Below are 23,851 nucleotides of genomic sequence, written 5' to 3' on the forward strand. Positions count from 1 at the left end.
GCCACTGATTAAGCCCCAACGGTTCAATGGGCCATAATGACAGGTATGGGAAGAGCTGAGTACAAGTGTTTATTGTTTTATTACCCCTTTCCCAGACCTCAAAATACAGCACAATTGTAGCTATACGGCTACCATTTTGCTGAATTTGCGCAAATCGGATCCAAAAATTTAGATTTGTTACAATCTATCCATTTATCTCTAACACTCATCACCGATTCAGTAGTCCAAGGTGTCTGAGAACTGTAATGCAATAATAATATGCCAACCATGGCCAAGCCAATCACTGTGGTCTGTAGTTAATTATGCCTGATTGAGGCTGTTTAGGACAAAAACTGGACACAGTGGTCACCTGGCAAATCCCCCGAAGCTCCAGTATCACTGATCCAGTACCTCCTCTGATCTTTGTTAATGGGGTTTTCCAGGTTTATAAAAAAAAATGGTCACGTTATAGACATGATGTTACTGCTGTAAACAAATTCTATCAGAAAGTGTCGGAGAAATGGAGCTAGAGCGGCAGGAGATTTCACAGTGTGGTCAGTGGTGTGCATGGGCAACATGTAGTTACTGCAGAAAGTTATCAAAAAGTGGTGGGGCCAATAGAGTGATGTTTTGTTATTGAACATATTCTCTGGATTGAAACAACATTTTATAAACTGTTTTAACTTTCTTAAACTACTGGAAATAAATTAAAAGGTCAGTCTAACAAATGATTTTGCAATCTTACTTATCATTATCAGACATGCAGATAAATTCCCTCAGCTGACGTGTTACATGTGTGGCCAAACTGGATAAGACTACTAGAACAGATAACCTTTTTAAACTTGAGGACAACCCAACCCTACTTTTTTTGGCTTGAAGACAACAACCTTACCAGACCACCAGTGGTCATCTACCATCTAAGTGTAAAGTGGAATAGTCAACAATTTTTCTTAAAGGGCATTTATTTAGTCAAATGTTATCTTGTAGGCACTGCCTGCCAAGTATGTACCATTACTTATAATGGCATTCGAAACGTGGTGCTGGAGAAGGATGTTATCAGTACCATGGATGGCAAGAAGAACCAGCTAATCAACTCTGGAGCAAATCAAACCAGACATGTCACTGGAAGCGAGGATCACCAAGGTATGACTTGCATACATACGAAGAGAGCAATTGACGCGCCCCTGGGCCTGTGTCGCGCAGCGTTGCGCACGCGGGAGCTTACCCGGAGCCGGATCTGTTGAGGGTTGTAGTCTCGTGGCGGTGATCCGGTCCGTGCCCAGGGAGTCAGACTAAGTGGCGCTGTATCAGCGGTAGATGTTGGACGACTACGCCACCCGTTGAGTACAGCTAAGGAGCTGCTGCTGCAGGGCAGACCGCTGAGGCCGGTGGTAGGATTGTGCAGCGTGATAGTATAACCCCCAACGGGAGGGGTATGGCCTCAGGGCAGCCGACGTGGATGATGGGGGTAGCAGGAACCACTCGGAGACGGTACGGTGTAGTTCAGGGTCTTTACTGGTGACAAAGATAGACCCTCCCGGAGTACTGGCTAGCGATTGGGGCCTGGTCAGTCCTTGAGCAGATGGGATCTCCCCTGGCCAGGCGGAGTTGTAGGCCTCCCAAACTAACGATACTCTTCTGGCTACCTTGCTAGAGGCGGGTATAAGTAGCCCACGTCCCTGAGTGTACCGTGTGGTGCTCACCCGTATGGCCGGTGACTCGGGGCCTTCTAGTAGCTTTCGCTCCACGACGGCGGTGCTGGTCCCACGCGTGTGACCGTGCCTTCGGGTTTCTGGGCCAGAGGACCTGCAATCCCCTGCCGGTCGGTTTCTGCTGCTGGATAGGAGTTAATCCCCACAGCCTCGGACTCCGGGTCCGGTGATAACTTCTCAGTCAGGGCGAGCTCTGCAGCTGCCAGCCCCTGACTCCTTGTAGCACTGCTCCCACAGAGCTCCTGTTGTTTCTTCCTATGCTGCTTCTCTTCTCTACTTCTTCTCTACTCACTAACCCTGCCTCAGCCCTAGGTTTATATAGGGGAAGTTCTTCCCCTCCCAGGACTGGGCAGGAGGTGTGGCATGCATAGGATCCCTGACCAAGAGACCTCCCACCTGCTCTCAGACGTAATATCTCTATCACTGTGGCAACCAGACCCCTGGGGTGTCACATTCCCCCCTAGTGAAATTTAGTACTCCGGGACTAAACATATTTTTAGAAAAACATAACAAGGTATAAACAATAATAATACAATAAGAAAAACACATAAAGATGGTTACGGCGTGTCCGCAACCGGGTGCAGTTTTGAAGAAAACAAAGGTGTCCATTTCACCAAAACAGGGAGACGTAACCAGGTAGGGGTCTGTCCTGCCCCGAGTCCTTGTCAGTCTTTTAGTCCATCCTGGGTTACGCTCCAACTAATTGTACAAGGATTCCCGGTAAATCCACCAAGGACTCCTAAAAATAACTAGAAACACATAATTATTTACAAGCAACAAGAAAAACAGGTAACCACAAATAAAACAATTTATACATTTCAAATCCTCCAACGTGCGGGTAACTGGCCTCTAGTGGCCCTAGTGGACCTACGGAGCTGACTGTCTAGCCCTGAACTACAGGGTGTAGGAGCTGTCAAGGGTAAACTGGGCAGCTGTCTACCGGCTCTTTGGCTCACTAGGGGTACGGCAGGCTCACTATAAGCAGAGGGTTGATCCTCCTGTTCTGCTTGTGTGGAGTCTTCTGCCTCCTGGACCGGCTGTTCTTCCAGCTCTACCTGTTGCTCCGTAGGTGCTTGGGATGCTGGTTGGAGGAAGGTGAGTACGGGTACCACAACTGCGCCATTGACTTGAGTCCAAGACCGAGGGAAGTCTCCGAGCACAGTACTAACCATGTTTTCCCTTTCCTCTACGGGTCGAGGGTCTTCTTGTTCCTCTTCAGGGTTCCGTAGCTGTTCGGGACACTTCTTCAGGTGATCCCGGGATACAATGGTTGTGGTTTCCCCTCCGTCTTTACTGATGGTACAGACCTTTGGGTTGTCTTGGCTTGAGGGCAGTACGATGTACGGGTCCTTCTCCCACTGGTCGTCCAACTTGTGGAGCCGCCTTTTCCTCTTCAAGACCTGCTCTCCGGGTACCAGGGGAACAGCGGGAGCATACTGGTTGTAAGTTTTCTCTTGTCTTTCCCTAGCTTGACAGAGACTTCGCTCCACGCTCTCCTGTACTTTCCGGTACTGCTGCTGCCTCTCTGTGTCCCAGTCTGCTTCTGGTGAAGTGTCCTCGGGTGTCAGGACTCCCATCTCCAGGTCAACAGGTAGCTTACCAGGCCTTGCCCTCATCAGGTAAGCCGGGGTACAGTTGGTGGAACCTACCGGGATGTGGTTGTATAGGTCCACCAGATCGGGCAGCTTCTCAGGCCACAGACTGCGTTCTTCCAGGGGCAACGTTTTCAGAAGATCCATTACCACCTGGTTCATTTTCTCACAAAGTCCATTAGTTTGCGGATGATAGGGTGTCGTCCTTATCTTCCGGCAGCCATACAGATTGCAGAATTCCTGGAAGACCTCCGCTTCAAAGGCAGGTCCCTGGTCCGTCAGCACTTGGTCCGGGTACCCGTGTGGACGGCAGAAGTGCTGCTGGAAGGCTCTAGCTGCTGTTCGAGCTGTTAAGTCCTTGACGGGGACGACAACCAAGAACCGGGAGTAGTGATCCACGATGGTTAGTGCGTAAACGTAGCCACTTCTGCTTGGGGTCAGTTTTACATGATCCAAGGCTACCAGTTCCAACGGCTGCCGGGTGACGATGGACTGCAGGGGAGTCTTCTGGCTGGCACGGTCCTTCCTTCTTAGGTTGCACGGGCCACAGTCTCTGCACCACCTCTCGATGGTTCCCCTCATGCCTACCCAGTGGAACCGCCCGCGCAGCAGGAACTCCAGCTTCTTCCATCCGAAGTGTCCAGCCCCGTCGTGGTATGCCTCCATCACCATGGCTGCGTCTCTCCGTGGCACCACTACTTGCCAGATTAGTTCATGCGTCCGGGAGTTAACCATTCTGCGGCACAACTTCCCCTTGTAAAGGAACAGTCGACTCTTCTCAGCCCACAGTTGCTTGGCTTCCTCCGGAGCGTCTGGGTCAAGGCGAGCCTCTGGCCGAGTCAGCATCTCCTTCACCAGTCGGACGGCAGGGTCACTGTCTTGCGTTTCCTCCCAGTTGTAGTGAGGCAAGGGGTTAAACGTAGCGGCTTGCTTACTCCTTACCCGATGGGAATACTGGATAGTCCCATGACGGTGGAACGCGGGGAGTTCAACTTCTTCCAGTCCCTCTGGATCTTCTCCTACGTCCGGTAGGTTTGGCATCCTGGACAGGGCGTCCGCGTTGGTATTGGAGCGTCCTGCCCAGTATTTGATTGTGAATTCGTAGTTGGACAGACGGGCCATCCATCTCTGCTCTAGGGCACCGAGTCTTGCCGTGTCCAGGTGTGTCAACGGGTTGTTATCCGTGTACACGGTGAACCGGGAAGAAGCGAGGTAGTGCTTAAAGCGTTCGGTGACTGCCCACACCACTGCCAGGAACTCTAGCTTAAATGAGCTGTAATTCTCAGGGTTTCTCTCGGTGGGTCGCAGTTTTCGGCTGGCGTAAGCGATTACTCGTTCTTTCCCCTGCTGGATCTGGGACAGCACGGCTCCTAGCCTGATGTTACTTGCGTCGGTGTAGAGGATAAAGGGCTGGCTGTAATCAGGGTACGCCAGGATTTCATCCCCCGTGAGGGCCATCTTCAGCTGGCGGAAGGACTCTTCTTCTAACTTCTCCCATCTGAAGTGTGGCTTCTGGTTCTTGGCCTTCCAGGACTGGCCTATCAGGAGGTCCTGCATAGGAGCTGCCTTTTTGGTGAAACCGGGGATGAATCTGCGGTAATAGCCTACCAACCCGAGGAACTGCCGCACTTCCTTTACACTGGAGGGACTTGGCCATTCCTTAATTGCGGTGATCTTATCAGGGTCGGGAGCCACTCCATCAGCGCTCACCACGTGTCCCAGGTACTGCACCTTTGGTTTCAGGAGGTGACACTTGGAGGGTTTCACCTTTAGGCCGTAGCTTGCCAGAGCTTCGAACACTTCCGCCAGGTGTTTCAGGTGGTCCTCATACGTCTTGGAATATACGATGACATCGTCCAGGTACAACAAGACCGTCTCGAAGTTTCTGTGTCCCAGACAGCACTCCATTAATCGTTGGAAGGTTCCTGGTGCGTTGCAGAGTCCGAACGGCATGCAGGTAAACTCGCTAAGTCCCATCGGGGTGGTGAATGCGGTCTTCTCCCGGTCCGCCTCTGCTACAGGAACCTGCCAGTACCCACTAGTGAGATCCAAGGTAGAGAAGAAGTTAGCAGATCTTAAAGCAGCCAAAGACTCCTCTATCCTTGGTAAGGGGTACGCATCCTTGTGTGTGATACGGTTGATTTTCCGGTAATCTACACACATCCTCATGGTGTTGTCTTTCTTTTTGACTAAGACTAGTGGAGCTGCCCAGGGGCTACAGCTATCCCTGATCACCCCAGCCTCCTTCATGTCTCTAAGCATCCCCTTGGCGTGTTGGTAGTGTGCAGGGGGTACGGGTCGATACCTCTCTTTTATGGGAGGATGGTCTCCCGTGGGGATGTGGTGTTCTACCCCCTTGACTCGCCCGAAGTCTAACGGGTGTTTACTAAACACTCTCTCGTACTCTTGAACCACCCGATAGACTCCCTGTTTCTGGTGTGAGGGAGTGGAGTCAGTACCCAAATGTAGTTGCTGACACCAGTCCTCCATTGTTTTCTTAGAGCCGTTACCTTCCTCTGGGGAAGATGGAGGCAAGGGTTCTACGGACTGTATGGAATCTTGATTGATGGTATACAATTTGGCTAGCGTGGCATACCGGGTCAGGTACACTTCCCTCTTCCCGATATTTATTATGCGAACGGGCACCCTCCCATGGCGTACATTGACCACCCCCCGTGCTGTCAAAATGGTGGGCCTACTGTCTGAGTAAACTGGTTCTACCATTGCCTGGTAATCTCTACCTCTCAGACCAATAGCTGCCCGGCACCAAATCATCATTTCACTTTTCGGGGGCATGGCAATAGGGAAAGGGTCACACATTCGCACGCTACCAATCTCTCCACCGGAGAGTTCTAGCTGTTGCCGTCGCATCAGTGCCCGGATCTCTTTCTGGAGCACTCGCTGCTGGCCGGAGCTGGCGTTCTTGGCAACCTGCTGTAAAAGGAAAATCACCTCTGCAAGACAATTTTCAATTACATTAGTTCCTAGAGTTATCTTTGGGTGACTCTCGTGTTTGTCAATGTCTACAATGATCAGTCCCTGTGCTGCCAATTCGACTCTACCGATTTTAATGGTCACCTCTTTAAATCCAATCTGTGGCACGGGCTGACCATTGCTGGCGATGATACTCAAGTCGTCGTCAGGGTAGCGGGTGATATCCGAGTCATTCCAGTACTGCTTGAAGAGCACGTACGGGATGGTGGTGACCTGTGACCCGGTGTCCAGTAGGGCACTCATAGGAATACCATCCAGTACCACGGGTAAGACTGGACGTCCTCCCACATATTTGTCGCGCCAGTTCGATGGGCCTGGTGATCTTTTTCCTGGGGGTTGGCCCTCTACCCCAGGTTGTGCCAGTTTAAAGGACAGTACCTTGCCATGTCCGGGTTGATTGCAGCGGCGGCAGATGGGTCGTCCGTCCTCGTTGTATCGGTCGCTGGGTCTTCCTCTGGCCGGTGGGGTCCTCCTTGGTCGACGCCACGGGATGTCCTCCGGTCCGGATGCCAGCTGGATCTTCCCTGGAGTGGAAACCTGTAAAGACTGCACAGTTCGGGTTAGCGCATCAACGCTTTTAGCTAGCTCTTGGACCTGATGGTGCAGGTCTGGAGCCGGGTCATTGTTCAAAGCCTGCGCATCAGCTCCCACAGGACCTGCCGACAAGGGCGCCGCCTCCTGGTGGTAAGTGGTAGTGGGGCGTCTGTGGGTCACAACGCCACCTGGTGCCGGTTCTCGAAGCACCCGGATGGCTCTGTCCTTGAACTGTGCAAATCCCAGATGAGGGTCCTGAAAGGCCATTGCCCGCAACTGGGTTCGGTGGGCATTGCAATATAAACCCTCTATAAATTGGTCAGTCAACAGCCTGTCCTCGTCTCCCACGCCGTCAGGGTCGGTCTGCTTAATGGCTCTCAGGGCCTCTTGTAGGTTCAGGGCATAGTCCCTTATACTCTCATGTGCCCGCTGTTTGCACCCGTAGAATCTAAGCTTGATCTCGGCTGAGGTGCGGGTATCAAAGGTGTCCCTCAGCCGGGTTAGTATCCCTGCGACAGTCCTCCCCCCAGGTGGCCAGGACTTTACCTCCCTTTGGGCTGCCCCGGTTAATTGGGCCACCAGGATGCTCACTTTTTGCTCCTCTGTGAGGGGGTACACCTGGAAGAGGCTATCCAGCTTTTCTCTAAAGTCATGCAGGGTATGTGACTCCCCTGAGTACTGGGGTAGCCAGGCTGCCCCCGGGATATAGGGCATGGTGAAAGGCATGACCGCAACAGCGGTGGCGCTGGCGGGGGTTGAAGCGGTGAAGCTCTCCTCCGTATCCGACATCCTTCTCCCCCCAAGTGGACCGTGGCCTACCTTGCGATGATCCTCTTCCGTAGGCCGCGGCTCCGCAGTGGATCGTCAGGGTTGAGGACCTTCCGTCGCGCTCCTGTGTCGTCGGCGTCTGCTAGGCTCCTTCCAGGACCTTACGCAACGTCCGGACGTGAGGCGGGGCTTCAGTTCTCGCGCGCTTTCGGAGTCCACGCCCCTCTTCTTCCCGCGCGGCGTCCTCAAGATGGCGTCCAATGGCGGGAAAACTCCACGTGTGGCGGGAAGAAGGCTGAAGATGGCGCCGGATGGCGGGAAAACTCCACCGATGGCGGGAAGGAAGCGGAAGATGGCGCCGGATGGCGGGAATCTTCACCACAGGTAAGTTTGAACAGTCTTTTTCAGGCACGCAGTACCCGGTGGTTGCGGGCACGAGATCCTGCCGACTACGCCAAAAGTTGACGCGCCCCTGGGCCTGTGTCGCGCAGCGTTGCGCACGCGGGAGCTTACCCGGAGCCGGATCTGTTGAGGGTTGTAGTCTCGTGGCGGTGATCCGGTCCGTGCCCAGGGAGTCAGACTAAGTGGCGCTGTATCAGCGGTAGATGTTGGACGACTACGCCACCCGTTGAGTACAGCTAAGGAGCTGCTGCTGCAGGGCAGACCGCTGAGGCCGGTGGTAGGATTGTGCAGCGTGATAGTATAACCCCCAACGGGAGGGGTATGGCCTCAGGGCAGCCGACGTGGATGATGGGGGTAGCAGGAACCACTCGGAGACGGTACGGTGTAGTTCAGGGTCTTTACTGGTGACAAAGATAGACCCTCCCGGAGTACTGGCTAGCGATTCGGGCCTGGTCAGTCCTTGAGCAGATGGGATCTCCCCTGGCCAGGCGGAGTTGTAGGCCTCCCAAACTAACGATACTCTTCTGGCTACCTTGCTAGAGGCGGGTATAAGTAGCCCACGTCCCTGAGTGTACCGTGTGGTGCTCACCCGTATGGCCGGTGACTCGGGGCCTTCTAGTAGCTTTCGCTCCACGACGGCGGTGCTGGTCCCACACGTGTGACCGTGCCTTCGGGTTTCTGGGCCAGAGGACCTGCAATCCCCTGCCGGTCGGTTTCTGCTGCTGGATAGGAGTTAATCCCCACAGCCTCGGACTCCGGGTCCGGTGATAACTTCTCAGTCAGGGCGAGCTCTGCAGCTGCCAGCCCCTGACTCCTTGTAGCACTGCTCCCACAGAGCTCCTGTTGTTTCTTCCTATGCTGCTTCTCTTCTCTACTTCTTCTCTACTCACTAACCCTGCCTCAACCCTAGGTTTATATAGGGGAAGTTCTTCCCCTCCCAGGACTGGGCAGGAGGTGTGGCATGCATAGGATCCCTGACCAAGAGACCTCCCACCTGCTCTCAGACGTAATATCTCTATCACTGTGGCAACCAGACCCCTGGGGTGTCACACAATCAGTGGAGAAGGACATCATGGTCGGAAAAAGAGAAGGAACAAGGTGAAGACCAGCAACCTCATAGCTTGATACAATCAAGATAACAGCGGAGAAGACCCTGGTGGACCTATCTAGGCTGCACAAGATCGATCTTCCTACAGAGCGTTCATCCATCAAGTCGCCATGGCTGAAGATCGAGCTGAAGGCCGTTTGCAATAAAAGAATAATAATAATAATGGCGGTCGCTTAATTCTTTCACTTGGATTTGCAACAAAGCAAAACTGGAGTAACGACTTCGTCATTGTCTTGGATTATTGTACTGGATTCTTGTATGAAAACATGACCATCGTAACGAATAATCTATGATCTTCTCCTCCTTACTACTGTAATTCAATCTGCATCCTTACCTAAAAGATCTCTGCATTCTCGTAATGACGGACCACTGCTTATCTGTATAATGTATCCCCAAAGCATTACGTATTGGATTGTAATAATGTTAGTTTGTCTAATACAGTAAATAATAGCACTATAATTCAATTTACTATCTGCAAACAGTTTTACGTTTTTTCCTTCTTGGGTTTCTGCAGCTGTGTTCCATTTAAGGATATTCGCCACCACGGCCCATGTGTATATATATATATATGATAATTGTCATTTATCATTTCCTTTCCAATTTTCCATTTTGTTAAAAACCATGATGGTTTTTGCTTTGTGTTTATTACTATATATAGTTTAGTATAATTTGCAAATATTGAACCATTTCTCTCAAGTAAGATTCCGTCGTTCATTACAATCTAAAACAACTGAATTCTCAGAGTCTCAGAACAAAATAGGTTTGTTTGAAATTCATGCCATATGCATTTTGATGAGACAATACCAGTGTCAGAATGTTACAGTCTAAGTAAATTTTGACAATATTTCTGGTTTATATAAAGTCCATCTGATGCATTGTTGAATAATGGGGGGCTCAGCTCCTGGGACCCACATTATTGATGGATGAATCTGTCAAAATTCAAATTCAGCTGCTACCTCGAATTTGTCCAAGAAATTTGATTTTTGCATTGTTGGATGTAAATTGAATGTTCCTTATTATATTGTTGTAAGAGGGAAGACTGGGGTGTAAGTACTTTCAGAGCAAGAGATCCGGAACTGCCGGGGCCGTACCTCTTGTTGCAGGGGGAAGACAGACTGCAAGCAGAGGAGTCATGTGACAGTGACAGGGAAGCAGGGGGTGTGTTGAGAGAGAGAGCTGGGAGGTCAGGTGACAGAGGGACACCTGGTGTGACGAGAGAGAGGGAGAGACGAGGACGTTTGCACGAGAAAGCGGAGCTGAGTCCTGCGGATCAGAGCTGTGTGAGAGGGTCCAGGCTCCTGGCTACAGGACTTGGAGCAAGTGATCCGAGTGCAGTGGACTGGAGGAGTCAAGCTGACTGTAGGGAGAAGAGATGCAGGGTCCGTGGAGCTTAGCTCGTGAGTTGCCGTGTTATGGACTAGGGGCTCAGCGGCTAAAACCGGAGACCGCCCGCTGCCGCCAGAAGAGGGAGCATTATTTGGGCGGGGAAGCCTGAAGACAGCATCACCAGCACCAGCTGGCAACTGCCTTGTAGAGGATACAAGTCAGCTAAGTGAAAAAACTGTCGTTTGTTACCGGTTTGACTCTGCTACATCTAGTTAAACTGTAAACTGTCAGTTACAGACTAATACCTGCTATTTCCCCATATTTTCCCCTGTTACTCCCTGCGTGGAGATTCATTTTGTTATCATAAACTTTCCCTGTTTATTAACCCTGAATTGGCTGCTCTGTGCTTCTGTGTCACTGCATCTAAAGTACCTGTGTTACATTTGGCGTAGTCGGCAGGATGCAGTCGATAGACACAGACACTGCAGAGCAGTCCATCCTGGGAGCCCCTAAATCTAGCTTGCCGCTGGGGGCCATGCTCAGCAATCTCCCAAAGTTCACCGTTGACAATATGATGCTGTGGAACTGGATTGAGAGAGTTAGGAGTATGTTACGTATGCACCCGATGACCCCAGCTATGCAAGCCGAAATAGCCTTACTGGCCCTGGACGGCGAGGCCCGACAGTCCGTGATGTACCGCCCTCCCCATGACCGGGATACTGTAGAAAAAGTGGTGCGGATACTGGAGGAAATGCATGGGGATCCCACCAATGTAGGAGAGCTGAGGATACGACTGTTTCACCAAGTGCAGCAGGAGGGGGAGACTGTAACGCAGTATGTTAATGCCTTACAGAGGGTGCATAGCTATATCACTAGAAAAGACGACATGGGGAATTTGGGAATGGGCCCCCCTGACGTGATCTTAAGGGACCAGTTTGTGGCAGGCCTCAGGGATGTGCAGCTGAAGCAGGCCTTGCGGGAGCGCCTGCGCGCCAACCCACGTATGACATTTCTAGAAGTGGGGGCGGAGGCACGTGTGAGAGAGCAGGAGATGGGGGTGACGGCCATGGCAGGGATGGTCCGGAGTAATGAGGTACCCACCGCGCATGCAGCTGAACCGGAATGGGCTTGAGATATGCAAAAGGAAATACAGGAGATGCGGGATGAATGGTCCAGTCTCAAGAAGACCCCTGCCCCGACACCAGAGATACCCAGATCGATTGCCCCAGTTATGGAAAGAATTGAATTCAGAACCCCCCCTGCAGGAGAGTTCCATAGAGGAGGGAGGCAGCCCTACACAGACAGAGACACGACCTGCTGGAAGTGTGGAAGCGCAGGACATTACGCCAGGGGCTGTGCTAGCCGAGGGTGGTCCCTGTCGCGACAGCCGTTAAACTAGCGGGCTCTGTGTTCGGGGGATACAGCACGGAGCCTGAGGAAGGGGAAATAAAAAAAGGAAGTCCCAAGGACCTAGTTTCCAGAAGCCCAACTGTCTGTGCCGAAATAAGCGGTCGGGCTGTTCACTGCCTGGTTGACACAGGATTCCAGGTGATTACGATGACAGAAGCCTACTTTCAACAGCAATTTCCAGAGATAGCGATGCCTGAATGGGGATCAGTAATTAGACTCATGGCAGCTAATCAATTACCCATCCCGGTCGCAGGGGTGGTGTGGATGAAGATACCAGTGTGTGGAAAAGATGTGGGAAAAAAAGGAGTCGTCCTGGTCGCAGGGGGAACCGGAAGTGGACCCCCGGTGACCCTCGGAATGAATGTGCTGAAAGAGATCAGACAAATCCTGCTTAGTGAGCCGAAGGAGATTCCTCTAGACCAGTGGGACCCGCGAACTCCCCAATGGAGGGTCTTTCAACAACTAATCCGAGCTGCCCAGGCTCTGGAGACATCGAGTGAAGGGAAGATCCTGGGGAAAATAATAGTGGCAGCAGCTACGGCGCTCAACTTACCGCCTGGACAAACTGTACTCACATTACCCGCACGGGCCTGCACACCTCTTGAGGGGGTCGAAGTTCAAATAGAACCAACATCGATGGACAAAGTACCCCCCGGGCTCTTCGTGGCTCAGACACTGGCCACCGTCCAGGGTGGCAATGTTATAGTGCGGTGTGTTAATCTGGGCGAAGATGATCTCACACTCCCTCCCAGGGTGGAAATAGCCCAGATTCTGGGAATGCCAGAGAAGTTGGTGCGACCTGATGTAGTACAGCTGTCCGCTGTACGAGGAGACCCCTGGACTCTGGCAGTCACCGTGCCGCCGGAACCCCACCGGGCTAGTGCGAAGGGGGGATGAAGAATCCTAGAATGAATGCGGGCTGAATTGATGGGACTTACACCTCAACAGATGCAGCACGTTGAGGATGTGCTGGAGCGGTACCAGGAAGTCTTTGCTCACCATGAGGATGATTTTGGTTGCACCGAAGCCATTACCCACGAGATTCCTTCTGGGAGCGCTACCCCAGTGCGGGAGAGATACCGGCAGATACCTCCCCAGATGTATAAAGAGGTTAAGGAGATGCTAGCCCATATGTTACAGAATGGTGTGATACGGGAGAGTCAGAGTCCGTGGGCAGCCCCGATTGTCCTGGTCCGGAAGAAAGATGGGACCCTGCAGTTCTGTGTGGACTATAGACAACTGAATGCCTGTACAGTACGGGACTCTTACCCACTACCCCGAATAGAAGAGTCCCTGTCGGACTTAGGGAAGGCAAAATACTTCTCCTCCTTGGATCTGGCCAGTGGGTACTGGCAGGTGCCTGTGGCCGAACATGACCGTGCGAAGACGGCGTTCTTATTACCCATGGGACTGTTCGAGTTCAACTGGATGCCCTTCGGCCTGACTAACACCGCTGGGGTGTTCCAGCGTCTGATGGAGAGGTGCCTGGGTGATTTGAACTTCGAGGTGACACTGATTTACCTTGAGGACATAATTGTCTATGCCGCCACCTTCGAGTAACACCTCCAGCGACTGGAGCAAGTAATGAGTTGCCTACAGAGTCATGGCCTAAAGGTAAAGCCCCAGAAGTGCCACCTGTTCCGCAAACAGATTGAATATCTCGGTCATACTGTGTCCGGTGAAGGAGTCAGGCACACCCAGGAAAAGATGGCCACCATACAGGACTGGCCTACCCTGAAGACAGTGAAGGACGTTCGGGCCTTCCTGGGACTCGCCAGGTACTACCGAAGATTCGTGAAGAACTTCACCCACATAGCCAACCCAGCTACTAAAGGGAGTGCCGGCGGGCTCCAAGAATCAGGCAATTTGGTGGGGAAGCAGCCAGGAAGAGGTCTTCCGTGCCCTAAAAATGGCCCTGACCGAGGCCCCAATACTTGCCTATGCGGATTTCTCCTAACCCTTCATACTCCACACTGATGGAAGCCTACATGGTCTGGGAGCTGTGTTATCCCAAGTACAGGAGGGGAAAGAGCGCGTGATTGCGTATGCCTGCCGCTCACTTCACGACTCTGAGAGGAACCCAGATAATTATAGCTCTTTCAAATTAGAGTTGCTGGCTCTGGTTTGGGCAATGACCGAGAAGTTTGCAGAGTATTTGTCCGGGTCCGAAGAACTGGTGAGAACAGATAACAACCTGCTGGCCCACCTGGAGAATGCGAAATTGGGGGCCCTGGAGCAGCGGTTGGTGGCCCGCATGGCCAGGTACCGGTATAAGATCGCCTACCGGCCTAAGGCAGAGAATACTCATGCCGACGCCCTCTCCAGAGTGATATATAAACGGCCTGATCATGACCTCGATGAAGATTTGGAGGCGGATGAGACCCCTTGCTTCCGAAGTTTCGTGGGACCGCTGGCTGCGGCGCAGGGAGCGATCGGAGAGACATCGGAAGAACAAGTGCTAGGATGGCCAAGAGATGACTGATTACTTCAACAGACTGACAGAGAAGTTGCTCAATTACGTCAATGGGTGGCTTTGCGGCAAGTCCCCAGTCAAGAAGAGAGGAGTACCCTGTCCTCGGAAACGCTGAAAATGCTGGGACAATGGGAGAGACTGTGTTTGCGAGATGGGCTGCTGTACCGACGGGTGCAGCTACTGCGAGAGTTCGGGACCACCTGGCAAGTGGTGATCCCAGAGAAGTTGGTCGGAGTAGTGGCTAAGGAGGCTCATGAACGAGGGGCTCACTTCGGACCAGAGAAGATGTTTCAGTGGTTGCAGAAGCTGGTGTATTATCCCCGACTGCGAGCAACAATAGAAGACACTTGTCGAAGATGTCAGAGCTGTGAGCTGGTAAAGCCCCCGGAGCAGCGGGTCCCGATACAAACTATTGTGACTTCTACCCCCTTGGAGGTGCTGATGATCGACTATTTGACTGCATCTATAGTACCTGTGTTACACTGTCACCTCACCGCTCACCTGTCTTGTCACCGCAGCCCACCGTCTACTCCTCCACATAGTTCCTTTCTTCACCACACGCCATATCCTCTCTTTACTCTGTGCTGGGGCTGTGCGGTGTGACTTAGGAGGACTACTCAGCCCCAAAAGTCCTCGTGTGGAATCCCACAAAGTGGCCATTTCTATGGGATACCGGATATATAGTGTGTTTCATATAAATGCTTTTTTTTGTGTAAACTGTGCATTTTAAATACATTGCGAGACCCGCTGACAGGCAGCACAAAAAGGGTTAATCTTCCTCTCACAGGCTTGATCATGTGACCCAGCTCTGTTTAATATGCAGAAGCTTCTGGAACAAACGCCTCAGGGCAGTCAGCCAATGACTGCAGCCTCTAACAGTCACATGGGAGTGGGAGGAGCTAAATCCTGTGAGGTAGTTAAGGGTTGAAGTGGCAGTTGGTGGCCAGACATTTTGAGAAGAGGAAGCCATTTTGAAGGTGAAGGAGTTACCTACCTTCTCCCTGACTGCTGCACTTAAAAAGGGGACGAACACAATAAGGGGAACTAATAGTCTTCATATTAGGAAGAATTACCTCAGGGCAGAAATATAGCACAGTGCTGAGGAAGAAATATTCAGATTGGATGAAACCAGAGGTTACCAAAGTCAGCCTGACGGCAGGTACACAGCAGTCTTCAACCGTGTCATCCTGTACCTCAGTTCCCTACCATTTGTGAATTAGAATTTGCCCCATTATCCTCAGTAAAGAGACTTCTGTTTAAGTTCTTAAGGCTTCTTTATGACTGGGGCTTGTGTGCACAGACAATTACCACCATCATCACCATCTACCTGGAGGCATTTAGTGGAAAAATATTATATTGTGGAGTTTCATATGGGTGTAATTTCAGAAGAGAGGACTCTTCTCCTGACAGAGAACTGGCCACAGCGAGATACATTGTATACTGCCAGGAGCAATACCCCCTGCCATACACCACATGAGATTACCACACTGGCACAGAGTGAAAATGTAGGAAGAGTCCATCGCAGACAGTGCCAAAAAAGAAGAGACTGGAAAGAGTTGAGAAGAAGATTGGATGGAGGGTTGCTGCAGCAAAACAGATGAGTGGCAGGGTGAATATTTCTTTTTTTCCCAGCCCTTTAAAAATCAGCAAAATGGTGGAAGACCGTCACTAGTTTTTGAATCCCTATAAATCACAGAATCCAATTTTTTTGTAACATTCAAAGTGAATTGATTTGTTCATTTCTAACACCCACCAATCACTCAAACCTCTAGACTGAAGCACTCAGCTCATGCGTGACCTTGCACGTACAATGGTGTACAGGCTCAATTGAAAGTCTATGGATACATACATACGTGACCAGAACAATTTTGCCAAGTGGTTTCAACAATCAATGGTGGTCTAGGTCCTGAGACCCCCACTTACTGCTCAAACCAATAGAAAGGAGTGCTCACCTCATGCATGATGGTGAACGGATGCACAAACTTATTTTTCAGCTATACCATTTATTCGAAAATCTAAAGATTCACACATAAAAAAGATTCTAAAGTGCTCTTCCTGTAGAACAGTGAAAATTCTCAAACCCTGCATGCAAGAAGACTTAAAAAAAAGGTTCAGGAGTTGGACTTTTTTGGACTTATGAAACTATAACTGATACTTGGCAAATTGGGTCATAACCAAAGACGCCAGAAGGGTAATTCTGCAGCAAAAATACGAGAGTCCTGCCTCTGCCAACCCTATACACGGGAAGCAACCAGATCAAAATCTTCTTTGCGCTTGTTTTTTTTCCCATTCATCCATCTGCAACCTGATGAAGGGTTATACATGCGAAACGTTGTCCCTATATGTATCTTTGGCTGTTATCTAATAAAGGAATTGTACAGTATGTGAACGGACTGTAGTCTCCTCTTTGAAATATTTGGTTTACTATGAATCCGTGGCGGAAGTATTCTGTGTTCGTGCATCACCCATATTGAAGACGTGAACCACATTGGAGTACAGGAAGGTGATACAAAGTATCTTTGTTTTCGAAACATAGACATTTTGATGTTTACTAAAATATATCCTAAGTGGTAGATCGAGTTTTGAGGAAAGACTGTCTCAGTTTGTGTCAATTTTTCTAAAAATTTTTTCCCTCCGGTCTGATGCCCGTCTCTAGGAATTCTCATTCTGTCTCTAATTTTTAACCTGCAGGATTTCAGCGAATTTACATTCTACAACAAATGAAGTGAAGATGAAAGAGAGGGGGGGTTACAGAAGAAGCAAAAAGATTAAAGCAGACGTTTTAAGATTAATCTGCTGGTCTTCCTTGCTCTACTTTCTACAGATAATTATGGCTGAGGTTCTGTCCTCACAGCTATTGTGTGAGCAGGATTATTAGGAGATCCACATATTAAGCTGAGGAGACATGAAGCTGGCACAGAGGAGCAGAACGATGTATTAAAATGCCATTACCTGGAGCTAATAGTAAAAACACAATTAAATACAAAAAGTGATGGGGAGTGTGTATACTCACACAATAATATAGGATAGGCGAGCGACTCACCAGATCATTAATTAAAGTATTAAAATCTGCAAAACGATGGCAATTGAAAACTATTTGCTTCTGAGATTTACATGAGACCCCTATTCAAGACTTAATAGCTATAATTACCAGGCAGTAAGGAAAATCTCCAGTGAAGGCATTAAAAAGAAATACTCAAAATATGTAATACTAGCCTCGCCTGAAAAAAAGCTTTTTATTCTTCTGCTGAATGTATGAGGTTATGTTTGTAACAAATTTGCAAATTGTTCTCATACATATATGTATCTAAGATTCTAGGAAACTTCTGGTTACCATATTGTTAGGCGTCGGGCGTTTGCTCGATTCAAAATGGGTTTGGAACCATCAGTGGATCCTGTGGTTTCCCATTCCGGTCCAGCCAGGGCTGATGCTACTCAGCATCATCGTCAGTCCCAACACCTAGCTGGTGCACGAGTTTGTTCCTAGCAACTTGAAGCATAGGTTGTGGAGGGAGACAGGGCTGCTACAGCCTAAGTCCAGGATTCACTGTACTGAGCATGCCCGTGACATGGCGGACCGTGATTGGTGGTTTGGGAGTCAGCTGATCCGGTGACCTGGCACCGCCTAATTGGTCGCGGGTGACGTCACCAATAGTGCAACGGTGGGCAGGGCTTAATCTTTAAATAGCCCACCCACAAACATGGCGGCACGCTCTGATCATTGAGCTGTGATGGTGTTGTTGTGTGGACGCTTGGTCGTTTGGGCTCCACGTGTGCTTTAGCTTCTGTCAGGCAGGTTTAGCGGGGGATAGGCAGCCTTAGATGGAGGGAGGCTGGTAGCTTGGTCTGACACTCTGGCTCCGACAAAGGGGTCGCCATACACCCCGAGCAGTCTGCAGACGCCGTATTCCCGGCACCGCCTGTAAGCCACGTGGAGAGATACTCCTCAGTCCGAAGCACGCTGGCTGGGAGCACGTATACGCTGGCGTGTATCACACACGCATCCTAGCGCCTGCTGTGTACAGTCATGGCCAAAAGTATTGAGAATGAGACAAATAGTAATTTTTCCAAAGTTTACTGCTTCATTTTTTGTAATGGCAATTTGCATATACTCCTGAATGTCAAAGAGTGATCAGCTTAACAGCAATTACTGTACTTGCAAAGTCAATATTTGCCCAGAAAATGAACTTTAACCCCCAAAACACATTTCAACATCATTGCAGTCCTGCCTTAAAAGGAGCAGCTAACATTGTTTTAGTGATTGATCCATTAACACAGGTGTGGGTGTTGATGAGGACAGGGCTGGCGATCAATCAGTCATGATTAAGTAAGAATGACATCACTGGACACTTTAAAAGGAGGCTGGTTCTTGGTATCATTGTTTCTCTTCAGTTAACCATGGTTATCTCTAAAGAAACACGTGCAGCCATCATTGCATTGCACAAAAATGGCCTAACAGGGAAAAGTATCACAGCTACAAAGATTGCACCTCAGTCAACAATCTATCGCATCATCAAGAACTTCAAGAAGAGAGCTTCCATTGTTGTCAAAAAGGCTCCAGGGCACCCAAGAAAGACCAGCAAGCGCCAGGACCGTATCTTAAAACTGTTTCAGCTGCGGGATCGGACTGCCAGCAGTGCCGAGCTTGCTCAGGAATGGCAGCAGGCTGGTGTGAGTGCTTCTGCACGCACTGTGAGGCGGAGACTCTTTGAGCAAGGGCTGGTTTCAAGGAGGGCAGCAAAGAAGACACTTCTCTCCAGAAAAAACATCAGGGACCGACTGATATTCTGCAAAAGGTACAGGGAGTGGACTGCTGAGGACTGGGGCAAAGTCATTTTCTCTGATGAATCCCCTTTTCGATTGTTTGGGATATCTGGAAAACAGCTTATTCGGAGAAGAAGAGGTGAGCGCTACCACCAGTCTTGTCTCATGCCAACTGTAAAGCATCCTGAAACCATTCATGTGTGGGGTTGCTTCTCAGCCAAGGGAATCGGCTCACTCACAGTCTTGCCTAAAAACACAGCCATGAATAAAGAATGGTACCAGAATGTCCTCCAAGAGCAACTTCTCCCAACCGTCCAAGAGCAGTTTGGCGCCCAACAATGCCTTTTCCAGCATGATGGAGCACCTTGCCATAAAGCAAAGGTGATAACTAAATGGTTCATGGAACAAAACATAGAGATTTTGGGTCCATGGCCTGGAAACTCCCCAGATCTTAATCCCATTGAGAACTTGTGGTCAATCATCAAGAGACAGGTGGACAAACAAAAACCAACAAATTCTGTCAAAATGCAAGCATTGATTATGCAAGAATGGACTGCTATCAGTCAGGATTTGGTCCAAAAGTTGATTGAGAGCATGCCAGGGAGAATTACAGAGGTCTTGAAGAAGAAGGGGCAACACTGCAAATATTGACTTGCTGCATTAACTCATTCTAACTGTCAATATAACCTATTGGTACTCATAATATGATTGCAATTATATTTCTGTATGTGATATAAACATCAGACAAACACTAATAAAAACCAGAGGCCAGCAGATCATGTGAAAATATAATTTTGGTGTCATTCTCAAAACTTTTGGCCATGACTGTAGTCCCTGTGCTGTAAACAGGGCTACAGATACATTATTTATCGCACATCTCTCGTGCAGTTAACGGAGATAGTGCGAATCCCTATTCCCGTCCCGGTGTGCAGTAACACGGAAGGGATTGTTATTTCAGTTGGTGGTTTTACCTTCTTACCCAGAAGGTGTTCGGCCGCAGTCCTCCAGGCTGCATCGCGGACCCCGGGTTCGGTTGCTTTCCATTATTTAATAAAGTTGTTTGCAACCGTCCCCTTAACACACATACTGTATACTGTGTAATTCATGTAATTCACTAGGGAAAGGCGGGATAATTTGCTGCCTGGGAAGAGAGGATTGGGAAAGTTTTTTTACAAGACAGAGATTGGGTTAAAGGGGTTATCCAGGACTATTCAATTGTCATGCTATGTATGGGAAGGACCAAGCGGATGACCATGGGACAAGAGGGGAAGCTGAGCAACTAGGGAATGGGAGAGTGGAGACCCCTAGGCAGATCTGACAACACCCTGACTCCCCTAACATCTCTAAGTAGGTTCCTCTCCTATCGCCGAGCGGATACCTAATCCCTGATTTATCCTAGAGCTAAGCCCTAGGTAAGGAGGGAGAGAGGTGAGACAAACAAGGAAAACAGACAAGAGGATACACTTAGCTTTGAGAAGACACCAGAGCGATCACGACTACCATCACAGAGGAACTCCAAGAAGAAACTAACCGACTGCTAAAACTCCAGTCCTGAACAGCCTGAACAGAGGAAAATACTACTATCATGAGTGACTCTCTGGAGACACTTAGGGCATTTATAGATCAAGCAAGGGTGTGTCAATTAGCAGCAGAAGATGGAGATCACTGCTGGGTCCTAGCGAGAGAAGGATACCACTACACTACAGAGATGAAAGGATCAAGAAGGTGTCTGTAAAGCCAAGCGCAGTAACCTTCTACAGCGGGATCCAGAGTGACTGTCTGTCAAACATGATACACCGGTGACATAAATTTTTTCACTATGAGCAGTAAAGCTAACATGCTAACTACTGCCTATTGTGTCCGATGTCAATCTCTGCTGGCACAGAGTGGTCACAGAACGCTCATGCTGGCGATTCATCGTTGCATCGACAGAGCAGCGACTTCTCTTCCTCTTTGCTCTGTTGACGGTGAGGGTGAGACTGCCGACATTACGCTGATTGACACTTGACTCCCAGCTGCCTAACTGTGGGGAGCCAGCTGTCAACCAGCATGACGTTGACATTCATGTGCCACCGACACAGCAGCTACTTCTCTTCCTCTCTGTGTCATGATCTGCAACATGAACAAAGGAAAGAAAGAGGAAAGCTGTCCCAACAGTAAGACTAAGCTGAATCCCTACGATGTAGCGGGCTGCCTGTTCCTAGCGAACAGACCCGCCTTAGTCCTCGGCTAGTCTGAACGAAGACCTATAGCATAAAGGAAGGAGTCCCTAAAAGAACTAAGGACTGGAACAAAAATGGGACACCTCCTGAACAGAGAAAGTTGTTGCAGAACACAAAAAGACAAACTGACAAAAAGGTACTAAAGGTCCCAGAAGGACCAAGCGAACTGACAGAGACAGGCACCGAAGCACCTGGCTAGAGAAACAGTCAAACATTGAAGTCCAGCACAGCCAGAAGGGTGGAGCTGGAATATAAAGGCAGGTGGTCACGTGACCGCAAAACACAAGATGGAAAAAACAAACAGGAGGGTTCTAACACTCTGCTCTGTTGACATGGTGTGACTGCCGATGTTATGCTGATTGACAGTTGGCTCCCCACTCCCTAACTGGGGGGAGACAGCTTTCAATCAACATGACATCGACAGTCATGTGCAATTGACAGAGCGCGATTTCTCTTCCTCTCTTTTCTGGTGATGGTGTGTGACTGTTGATGTTATGCTGACTGACAGTTGGCTCCCTGCTGCATCATGGTGGGGATCCGGCTGTTAATCAGCATGACATTGACAGTCATGTCCCATCAATGGAGCAGCCTTGAAGAAGAAAAGTTGTTATGTTGATGCGGAGCAGCTGAATCACCAGAAGGAGTGGTTGATGATCACTCTGAGCCGGCGCTGGGTAGAACAGGCAGGTAGTTGCCTCTGTTAGCAACTATCTGCTTATTAGTTTTAAGGCCCATAGTAAAAAAAATAAAATGGCCCCAAACAACCTCTTTAAAACAAGTTATCCATGGGATAGGTCATAACTTATTGATCTGTGCGGGACCGATTGCTGGGACTTGCACCTATTGGCAGAATGATGAACTTTTATCCCCATTAAAATGGAGCAACAGTGCACATGTTCCATGCATTGTAGCATCATCGTCTCTGCCTCCTGCCGGGCATTCCTCAATTCTCCTCCCGGACCGCTCCCATCTCTGCGCTCACCCGTAAAGGAGCAAACCCAGGGAATGGACTTCCGAAGCGGAGAAGGCCTTCGTCTCCCTTAAACAAGCCTTCTCCTCCACTCCTGTGCTACACCGTCCGGATTGCAACAAGCAGTTCTTCCTGGAGGTTGATGCGTCCTCCTCCGGGGCCGGAGCTGTGCTCACCCAGAAATCCTCATCCGGGCGAATGATGACCTGCGGATTCTTCTCCAAGCTCTTCTCCTCGTCAGAACGCAACTACTCTATAGGAGATCGAGAACTGCTGGCCATCAAGTTAGCGCTGAAGGAGTGGCGCTATTTACTTGAGGAGGCTCTGCACCAGGTGGTCATCTACAATAACCACAAGAACCTCGCTTATTTGCAGAAAGCCAGGTGGTCTCTATTCTTTCCCCGATTCTGCTTCACTCTGCACTACCGCCCGGCGGACAAGAACATTAAAGCTGACGCTTTATCTCGCTCATTCCTGTCTTACGACCAAGAGGAGGAGTCTCTACATATCATTGACCCCTCCAAAGTAATGACTGTTGCTCCGTTTGACTTATCTCTTCTTCCACCCGGTAAGACCTTTGTAGCGGTTCCGGATCGGAAGAAGGTTCTACTCTGGGGCCATTCATCCAAACTTGCTGGTCATACTGGCGAGAGGAAAACCTTTCTGCTCGTTGCTCGACATTACTGGTGGCCTTCCCTGCTCAAGGACGTTGCGGACTTTGTCGCGGCTTGTTCCTCTTGTGCCCGTAACAAGGTTCCCAGGCACCTTCCATCTGGCCGTCTCCTTCCTCTTCCCGTGCCTTCCGCTCCGTGGCAACACATTGCAATGGACTTCGTCACGGATCAACCTGTTTCTGCCGGTTGTACTGTCATTTGGGTGGCTGCTGATCGCTTTTCTAAGATGGCCCACTTCATCCCTCTGCCTGGTCTTCCGTCTGCATCTGTGCTGGCTAAGGACTTCATCCATCATATCTTCCGTATTCACGGCCTACCCCTCCACATTGTCTCAGATCGCGGAGTTCAGTTCACTTCGCGCTTCTGGAGAGCTACGTGCAAGCTGCTGGATGTCTCTTTGGATTTCTCTTCTGCTTATCATCCTCAGTCCAATGGTCAAGTGGAACGTATCAATCAGATCCTTACCAGCTTTCTTCGGCACTTTGTCAATGCTCACCATAGCGAATGGGTTGATCTCCTGCCCTGGGCCGAGTTTTCCTATAACAACCATGAGAGCGAGTCTTCTACTAAATCCCCGTTTTTTGTGGTCTACGGTCGACACCCCCGGATTCCGTTTCTCGTCTCCTCTTCAGTGGACAATCCTGTCGCAGAGTCTCTCGTCAGAGATTTTTTGGCTATTTGGGAAGACACTAGATCTGCACTTCTTCAGTCCTCCGAGCGGATGAAAAAACATGCTGATAAGAGATGTCTAGATCCGCCGCAATTCCGTCCGGGAGACAAGGTCTGGCTTTCCTCCAAATATGTCCGTCTCAAGATACCTTCTTATAAGTTGGGTCCGCTATTCATCGGTCTGTTCGAGGTTCTGAACCAAATCAATCCCGTGGTTTACAAGCTGAAACTCCCAGTCACCTTATGGATTTCCA

The sequence above is a fragment of the Phyllobates terribilis genome, unplaced genomic scaffold (assembly GCF_046119375.1).
Source record: "Phyllobates terribilis strain yellow unplaced genomic scaffold, ASM4611937v1 Scaffold_12__6_contigs__length_324123572, whole genome shotgun sequence".
Taxonomy (NCBI): Eukaryota; Metazoa; Chordata; class Amphibia; order Anura; family Dendrobatidae; genus Phyllobates; species Phyllobates terribilis.